Source organism: Theropithecus gelada, chromosome 16 (genome assembly GCF_003255815.1).
Source record: "Theropithecus gelada isolate Dixy chromosome 16, Tgel_1.0, whole genome shotgun sequence".
NCBI lineage: Eukaryota > Metazoa > Chordata > Mammalia > Primates > Cercopithecidae > Theropithecus > Theropithecus gelada.
The window spans coordinates 2,924,422-2,934,729 of NC_037684.1; positions in this window are offsets into that span (position 1 = coordinate 2,924,422).

The window sequence follows — 10,308 nt, forward strand, 5'->3', positions numbered from 1 at the left end:
ATCCCTGACTGATGTAACATGTTATTCATCCAGCAAATGTTTATTGGGCAACATTTATGTGTCAAGCCCTAAGCCTAGTGCTAGAGATTTAGAGATGAATAAGACAAGGCGCTTGCTCTCTCAGAACTTAGAGTCTGGCCAGGCATAGTGGTTCGCGCTTGTAATCCCAGCACTTTGGGAGGCCAAGGCAGGCAGATCAGTTGAGGTCAGGAGTTAGAGACCAGCCTGGCCAACATGGTGAAACCCTGTCTCTACTAAAAGTACAAAAAATTAGCCAGGCATGTTGGTGTGTGCATGTAATTCCAGCTACTCAGGAAGCTGAGGCAGGAGAATCGCTCAAACCTGGGAAGCGGAGGTTGCAGTGAGTAGAGATTGTGCCACTGCATTCCAGCCTGGGCAACAGAGCAAAACTCTGCCAAAAATAAAAAAAACTTAGAGTCTAATGGTCTTTCTTTCTTTCTTTCTTTCTTTCTTTCTTTCTTTCTTTCTTTTTCTTTCTTTCCTTCTTTTTCTTTTTTTTTAGAGAAGGTCTCACTGTGTCACCCAGGCTGAAGTGCAGTGGCGTGATCTGGGCTCACTGTAGTGATTCTAGTCTCAGGATACAAGACATCCTGGGGCTCAAGCGATTCTCCGACCTTGGCTTCCAGAATAGCTGGGACTACAAGCGCCACTGCACCTGGCAATGTTTTTTTTGTTTTGTTTTGTTTTTGTTTTTTTTTTTTTGAGACGCAGTCTCGCTCTGTCGTCCAGGCTGGAGTGCAGTGGCGCGATCTCGGCTTACTGCAAGCTCCGCCTCCCGGGTTCACCCCATTCTCCTGCCTCGGCCTCCTGAGTAGCTGGGACTACAGGCGCCTGCCACCTCGCCCGGCTAGTTTTTTTTTTTTGTATTTTTTAGTAGAGACGGGGTTTCACCGTGTTAGCCAGGATGGTCTCAATCTCCTGACCTCGTGATCCGCCCGTCTCGGCCTCCCAAAGTGCTGGGATTACAGGCTTGAGCCACCGCGCCCGGCCAACCTGGCTATTTTTTATAGAGACAGGGTCTCACTAAGTTGGCCAGGCTGCTCTCGAGCAATCTTCCTGGGCTCAAGCGATCTTCCTGCTGTGGCCTCCCAAAGTGCTGAGACTACAGGCATGAGCCACTGCACCCAGCCCTCTACTTTCTTTATGAAGAAGAAGATAAAGTTTTGCTGGAAGGAAGTATGGGGGAGAGGTAGGGGAATTGAGTAGAGTGGTGAATATTTAGAATACTTTTTCAGGAAATGGGAAATCAAAAATGAATAGGAAAATGTAAGAATTGCTGCTTGCCATGAAGTATCGAGATGAGAACAGATATGTTTATGGTAGTATGAATCCAAAGAGTTATGTTATTTTTTTCCTACTAAATTTCAGTAGCTCAGATGAAGTAGTAGAGGAGATTGAGGGATAGATTCATCTGGAATTGGAGGCTTATGAGGTAGTTGCAATAGAAGGACAAGGAAGAGAGAGTTGACAGTGCTGGCAAGAGAAGAATTGAACTGATAAACTACTGGATAGGGAATTAGTCTCTTCAGTTGGCAAGAAGCAGAGACGCCCTTAGTTGAGGTTATCACAAAGGCTGAGGTAGAAGATAATGACACTGAAATGTAAGGGAGGAAGCCCAGGAAACTTGCGCCACAGGCAGGCATTGGGGAGAAATGAAAAAATGCCTAGAATAGGATGCAATAGAAGTTCTGTTCTATTGAATATAAGTTCACCCCAATGTCAGCTCTAATCACCTGGTTTGCTTCTACCCTCTCAGAAGTAAATGCTCATTTGCTCCTTTTTCCAGGAATTCTCCCATATTCATAACTCAGCTTCTTACTGTTTAGTTTCTCTCTCTCCTCTTTTGCACATACTTACTACTTTTCCCTGTTTGTATTAATTTTTCTGTGTCGTGCATCCAAATTCCCCCAAAAGAGGACTTGATTGAATCAGTTAGATTCATCCAATATGGACCACATTAAAGACTTCTGGTCTCCCCTTGTGTTTCGCCTATAAATGTTTATCTTCTGCTATTTTATAGATTTCTGATCTAGTCAGCCACAACCAGGGTAACACAATGATGGTGCCAGAAAAACGTCCCAACCCAGACTCCAAAAGAGGGGTTCTTGGATCTCATGCAGAAAGGAATTCAAGGTGAGTCACAGAGTGCAGCAAGAAGAGATAGTTTATAGAAAGCTACTCAGTTACAGAGTAGGGCATCGTTAGAAAGCAAGCGGAGGAATGAGCACTGTCTTTGTTTTGTTTTGTTTTTGAGACAGAGTTTCACTCTTGTTGCCCAGGCTGGAGTGCAATGGTGTGATCTCAGCTCACTGCAACCTCCGCCTCCCGGGTTCAAATGATTCTCCTGCTTCAGCCTCCTGAGTAGCTGGGATTACAGGCATGCGCCACCATGCCTGTAGAAATATACCATGCCTGTATTTTCACCTACTAATAGAAAATAGCCCGGCTAATTTTCTATTTTTAGTAGAGACAGGGTTTCTCCATGTTGGTCAGGCTGGTCTCAAACTCCCGACCTCAGGTGATCTGCCTACCTCAGCCTCCCAAAGTGCTGGGATTACAGGTATGAGCTACTGTGCCCAGCCTCTTTGTTTTAAACTCTTCTTATATACAGGTCTTATCTATGTAAAAGCTAAGCTATGCCTACATGCGGGTAGGCTGACAGCATGACAACATTTATTACTTTGTTGATTTAAAGAAAGTTATCCTTGGCATTTTAGTGCGTAAGTACATCAAAGCATAACTATAATCATCTTAAAAGCATATATTGTTATGCGATATCGGGACATCTGGACATTCTGTGGCTGCAGGAGTTTGTCCTTGCAGGCATTATTAAGCTGCTTTCTTAGCTGTAAACATCTTGTGACCATGGGTCATAAACTGGTGAGGAATGTGCCTTGCTAGCTTTTAGATGGAGTTTATTTTAAAATGGTGTCAACCTTGCTCTCTGATATTCCTGTTTCCCTAACAATTATATAACTTACAGCATGGCCACCCCAGCCTACTTTTCTCAGAAAGGAATTGTGAGTAGAGTTTCATGGACCATGGAGGACTGCATCATAGAAAAGGTAAGAAAAGCAGGAGGGGGATTGATGGCCAGGTGGGGTGGTGTGTGCCTGTAGTCTTAGCTACCCCAGAGGCAGAGGTGGGAGAATCACTTACGCCTGGGAGGTGGAGGCTGCAGTGAGCCCTGATCACGCCACTGCACTTCAGTCTGGGTGATGGAGCAAGACTCTGTCTTTAAAAATGTGACATATATAGATCCATAATCTTAAAGAACCGGAGTATTAGGAGTGGGGAAATGAAAGAGCTAGAAGGAACGATAAGGAATTTCAGATTGTTAGAAGGGTGAAAATAATGGGATGGTATAAGCCAAAAAATGTTGAGGACAGAATCTTAGGTGGCTCATCCACATGAATAAAGTTACACAACCTAGAAGATAACAGATGCTAGGTTGAAAAAAAAGCCAGATTATCAAAGTTTGCAACAAATGTGGAGGCATGTCTTGGAAGTCAGTACAAAACAATGATCAGGAGAGATAAAAGATAAGATGAGGAAAGTGTGGACTGCAAAGTGTAGTGGTTGAAAATGCATCTGAGGAATGATGACATAATCTCTCATCCCCAGGATGCAGGGGACATGAGGGAATACATAGGGAAACATGTATGTTATGTAAGACAAAATTAATGCCTAGTGTATATGAGAAGGTGCAGTAATCTATAAAGTAAGTATATAAGACACAGAAAGTATCATTCTATTGTTTTGTTTCACAGCTTTTGTCTGAAATTAGTGTATGTGATATAAGAAACATTAAATTGACCAGGCGCGGTGGCTCACACCTGTAATCCCAGCTCTTTGGGAAGCAGAGGTAAGTGGATCACCTGAGGTTGAGAGTTCCACACCAGCCTGACCAACATGGAGAAACCCTGTCTCTACTAAAAATACAAAAAAAATTAGCCTGGGGTGGTGACGCATGCCTGCAATCCCAGCTATTCAGGAGGCTGAGGCAGGAGAATCGCTTGAACCCGGGAGGCGGAGGTTGCAGTGAGCTGAGATCACATCATTGCACTCCAGCCTGGGCAACAAGAGCGAAACTCCATCACAAAAAAAAAAAAAATTAAATTTTAAAATTAATGTTTATTTTGCTAATAGTGTTAGAGATGAGGTAATTAAGCATCCTCATTTTACAGAAAGTTTCAAAAGGGTTAGTGATTTCCTTAAGGCATGCAGGTAATTAAGGCTGCCCAGGCTGGAGCGCAATGGCACGATCTCAGCTCACCCCAATCTCCGCCTCCTGGGTTCAAGTGATTCTCCTGCTTCATCCTCCTGAGTAGCTGGGATTACTGGAATTTAGAAGTTTTTTTTGTTTTGTTTGTTTGTTTGTTTTAGACGGAATCTCGCTCTGTCGCCCAGGCTGGAGTACAGTGGCACCATCTCCACTCACTGCAAGCTCCGCCTCCCGGGTTCATGCCATTCTCCTGCCTCAGCCTCCAGTGTAGCTGGGACTACAGGCACCCGCCACCGCGCCCGGCTAATTTTTGTATTTTTAGTAGAGACAGGGTTTCACCGTTTTAGCCAGGATGGTCTCGATCTCCTGACCTCGTGATCCGCCCGTCTCAGCCTCCCAAAGTGCTGGGATTACAGGCGTGAGCCACCGCGCCCAGCCTAGAAGTATTTTTTAAGCACCTTGGGATTACAGGCATGAGCCACCACGCCCGGCCTAGAACTTAGAAGGATTTTATGGGGAGGATGACATTGTTGGCCCAGATCTGTTAAACTGTTAAAGTGTTAAAGTTTGATTTGAATTTTTTTTTTTTTTGGAGACGGAATCTCACTCTGTTGCCCAAGCTGGAGTGCAGTGGTGCAATCTCGGCTTACTGCAACCTCCACCTCCCGGGTTCAAGCCCAGATTTTTGTGCCTCAGCCTCCGGAGTAGCTGGGACTATAGGCAGGTGCCACCATGACAGGCTAATTTTTGTATTTTTAGCAGAGATGGGGTTTCGCCATGTCGTCCAGGCTGGTCTCACTTAGCCAGGCTGGTTTGACCATGTTGGCCAGGCTGATCCTGACCTCAGGTGATCCCCATGCCTTGGCCTCCCAAAATGCTGGGATTACAGGCATGAGCCACTGTGCCTGGCCTCTGTTTGTTTGTTTGTTTGAGACAAGTTCTCACTCCGTCGCCCAGGCTGGAGGGCACTGGCACCATCACAGTGCATTGTAACCTCAACCTCCCTGGCTCAAGTGATCCTCAAGTACCTGGGACTACAGGCATGGGCCACCACACTCAGCTCATTTTTATTTTGTAGTGATGGGGTCTCCCTGTGTTGCCCAGGTTGGTCTAACTCCTGGACTCAAGTGATTCTCCTGCCTTGGCCTCCCAAAGTGCTGGTACAGGCATGAGCTACAGCACCTAGTCCTCTTTCTTTTCTTCTTTTTTTGTTTTTTGTTTTTTTGTTTTTTTGAGACAGAGTTTTGCTCTTGTCACCCAGGTTGGAGTGCAATGGCACAATCTCGGCTCACTGCAACCTCCGCCTCCTGGGTTCAAGCAATTCTCCTGCCTCAGCCTCCTGAGTAGCTGGGATTACAGGCACCCACCACAAGGCCCGGCTGGTTTTTTTTTTTCCCCCCCTTTTTTTTGAGATGGAGTCTTACTCTATCACCCAAGCTATAGTGCAGTGGCATGATCTTGGCTCACTGCAACCTCTGCCGCCTGGGTTCAAGCAGTTCTCCTGCCTCAGCCTCCTGAATAGCTGGGATTACAGGCGCCTGCCACCGTGCCTGGCTAATTTTTGTATTTTTAGTAGAAACAGGGCTTCACCAACTTGGCCAGGCTGGTCTTGAACTCCTGACCTCATGATCCACCTGCCTCGGCCTCCCAAAGTGCTGGCATTACAGGCATAATTTTTGTTTTGTTTTTGTTTTATTTTGTTTTGTTTGAGATGGAGTCTCATTCTGTCGCCCAGGCTGGAGTGCAATGGCACTCTCAGCTCACTGCAACCTCCGCCTCCCGGGTTTAAGCGATTCTCCTGCCTCAGCCTCCCGAGTAGCTGGGACTACAGGTGCCTGCCATCATGTCCAGCTAATTTTTTGGGTTTTTTTTGTAAAGACGGGGTTTCACCATGTTAGCCAGGATGATCTTTATCTCCTGACCTCGTAATCGGCCCACTTCGACCTCCTAAAGTGCTGAGATTACAGGCGTGAGCCACCGCGCCCGGCCCAATTTTTGTGTTTTTTTGGTAGAGATGGGGTTTCGCCATATTGTCCAGGCTGGTCTCAAACTCCTGACCTCACGTGTTTGGGAGGCCCGCTTCGGCCTCCCAATATTTTTTTCTTAATAAACTTCCTTGTAAACCAGAGTACGGTTCTCAAGGCCAGCTCCAGCTCCACTCCTAATATTCTAGTTCTGAGTAGTTCCAGCTACTCAGGAGGCTGTGGTGGGGGAATCCCTTGAGGCTATGATTGCATCACTGCACTCCAGCCTGGGTGACAGAGTGAGACCCTATCTCTAATAAATAAATAAATAAATAAATAAATTTCCTTGTAGCAAAGAGACACAGTCGGAATCAGTCTAATGATCTTCAAGCTGTTTATAAAATTAGGAGCTCCATAAGCATTGTGGTTGATGATTATGGCATTTCTCCCATGGAAGGCGTATTTTAAAGTAATGGTTGATGAAATACATCTCCCTTTCTCTTTCACTTTCCTCCTCTACACGTGCGACTCTTGGATGACAACTAAGCCAATCACTGTATCTCGTATTCCTTTAACTCCTCTCACTCCCAGATTGGTTCAGGAACAGGAATGTAATCATATGACCCAACTAAGGATATTTAATGCTAATAAGATTAAGTTTTTGGAACTTTTTTCCAACTATCAGGAAAATTGAGTCTCTTTTCTACTGGATGGAAGTACATAACTTCAGGACCTATTAGCAGCCAGCTTGGCACCATGAAAGGAAAGCCAGACCAGAAACAGAGTCATCACCAAGAAAGAAGATGTCATTTGAACGCTGGATCAAGTTTCTTCCAAGAAGAAGCAAGAAACTGTTTGACTGGCGTATGAGCAATAATAAACTCTTTGTTGCTGTTGTTGTTGTTGTTGTTGCTGCTGTTAAATCAGTTCTGGTTGGCTTTTCTATCATTTGTAACATACAGTCCTAATACAGATAAGTTCTGGTATACAAAAACATAGTAACCATGTTTCTTTTTTTTTTTTTAAGATGGAGTCTCACTCTGTCACCCAGGCGGGAGTGCAGTAGTGCAATTTCAGCTCGCTGCAAACTCCGCCTCCCAGGTTCAAGAGATTCTCCTGCCTCAGCCTCCTGAGCAGCTGGGATTATAGGCACGCACCACCATGCCAGCTAATTTTTGTATTTTTAGTAGAGATAGGGTTCCACCATGTTGGCCAGGCTGGTTTCAAACTCCTGACCTCAAGTGATCCGCCCACCTCAACCTCCCAAAGTGCTGGGATTACAGGTGTGAGCCACCACACCTGGCTGTAACCATGTTTCTTAATACAAGTCTGCATTGCAAGTAGCTATATACAAAGATACACTTTTAAACTGTGATTTTTGGAATTCTTGAGACTCTTAACATGCCATCACTCCACTTCACACTTTATTTGAAAACCATCAAAAAGAAAAATGAAAGGCCATGTCTTAAATACAGGTTTAAAAAATCTATTCAAAAATAATTTCCTCTTAATAAAATGGAAATCACTATATCCCAAAGTCAATTCAATTGTTGCAACAGATAAAGGATTTCTTTCCCTTTTCTTTTCTTATTTTTTTGAGATGGAGTCCTGCTCTGTCACCCGGGCTGGAGTGCAGTGGCGTAATCTTGGCTTACTGCAAGCTCTGCCTCCCGGGTTCACGCCGTTCTCCTGCCTCAGCCTCCTGAGTAGCTGGGACCACAGGCGCCCACCACCGCGTCCGGCTAAGTTTTTGTATTTTTAGTAGAGATGGGGTTTCACCGTGTTAACCAGGATGGTCTCAATCTCCTGACCTCATGATCCACCCGCCTCAGCCTCCCAAAGTGCTGGGATTACAGGCGTGAGCCACCGCGTCCGGCCTCCATTTTCTATACTTTGCTTTCACCCAAACTTAGATTCAAATTTAAACACAGATGTTTTAAGTGGTACATTAAAATACTCTTCATATTTGCTAAGATAGATAAAATGAATCTCTGACTTCCCATATAGCACTATGCTTGTTTTATGCAAAAACTGGAAAAGAAGTAAAAAGTGGTTTTAAAAAATGTGATATAGGTAGGTCTTAAATAAACATTGTTAAGCTGAGTAGTATAATATAGTAAGTATCATAAAAGGGATATAAGCAAAATGTTTTTGGAAGCCCAGAGAAGGGTAAGGTAATGCTGGCACAGTCAGAGAGGAAGTGACATTTGAGCTATGCTAAAAGATTGAGAAGGAATTTGCCAGGCAGAGAAGAAAATAGTCATACTATACAGGAGGAAGAGTTACGGCATTTTCAAAGTCTGTTGCATAGTAAACTTTTCTCTGTCTGTCTTAGAAGCTAACAACTGAAAAATTACCTATTATTATTTGGGTCTGGCGTTGATGACTGTGAAGGCAATGTAGAAAATAAAGATTGGAAGCTGCTATGCCTTTTATGACCCAGTCTCTGAACTCAAACACCGTCACTTCTGCTGTATTCTTTGTATTACAAGCAAGTCACTTTGTATTTCAAGCAAGCCCACACTCAAGAGGAGCGGGATTAAACTCAGTCACTTAAAGGGAGGAGTATCAAAAATGTCTGTGGACATATTTTAAAACCGCAACAAATATCTAGCATACTGTTGCTCCTTGAGGGTAATCTTGGACACTCTTTTCTTCTCTATTAATCTTTTTTTCTTTTCTTTTTCTTTTTTTTTTTTTTTAGACAGACTCACTCTGTTACGCAGGCTGGAGTGCAGTGGTGCAATCTTGGCTTACCTCAACCTCCACTTCCCTGTTCAAGCCATTCTCCTGCCTCAGCCTCCCAAGTAACTGAGATTACAGACATGCACCACCAAGCCCAGTTGATTTTTTTGTATTTTTAGTAGAGACGAGGTTTCACCGGGTTGGCCAGGCTGGTCTCAAACTCCTGATCTCAAATGATCCACCCTCCTCAGCCTCCTAAAAAGCTGGGATTATAGGCGTAAGTCACTGTGCTCAGCCTGTTTTATTGTGCTTTGGTTTGTTTTTTGAGACAAGGTCTCAATCCGTCAGTGGCGTGAGCCACCGTGCCCACCTATTTATTTATTTATTTGTTTGTTTTGAGACGCAGTCTCGCTCTGTCACCCAGGCTGGAGTGCAGTGGCATGATCTCGGCTCACTGTAACCTCTGCCTTCCGGGTTCAAGCGATTCTCCTGCCTCAGCCTCCCAAGTAGCTGGGATTACAGGCGAATGCACCACCACGCCCGGCTAATTTCTGTACTTTTAGTAGAGATGAGGTTTCACTATGTTGGCCAGACTGGTCTCAAACTCCTGACCTCAAGTGATCTGCCCATCTCATCATCCCAAAGTGTTGGGATTACAGGCGCGAGCCACTGTGCCCAGCCTTCTCTTTTAATCTTGATTTTCTTCCAAGCCTGGTCTTCCGTTAGCTTTCCTCTTCTTAGTAAATGACACTACCTCCACTTAGTTACTAAAAGCCACAGTCATCCTTGATGCTTTTCTTTTCCTCAACCTCCATTCCCTAATAAATCCATCAGCAAAGATAAAGTATATACCATGTTCCTTGATATCTGTGGGGGACTAATTCCAGGTACCCCTTGGATACCAAAATCCATGGATGCGCAAGTCCTCCATACAAAATGGCACAGTATTTGCATATAGTCTACACATATCCTCCCATATACTTTAAATTATCTTTAGATTACATATAATACAATGTAAATGCTATGTAAATAATTGCTATTTACAAGCATTGTTTACAGAGTAATGACAAGAAAAAAAAGTCTGTACATGTTCAGTACAGATGCATTTATTCATTAAAAAAATTTCCATTCACAGTTAGTTGAATCCACGGATGTAGAACCCACAGATATGGAGGGTCAACTGTATATGTCATTTGTTTATTCCATCTTCCAGCCATTAATCCATGCTACCATGAACTCTTGCTTACTTCAGTGGCCTCATAACTTGTCTTCTTCTACCTTTGCCTTCCTACTGTCCATCTCTACACACCAGCCACCTTTTTTTTTTTTTTTTCAGAGACAGGGTCCTCCTCTTTTGTCCAGGCTGAAATACAATGGCAAAATCATAGCTCACTGCAGCCCCAAACTCCTAAG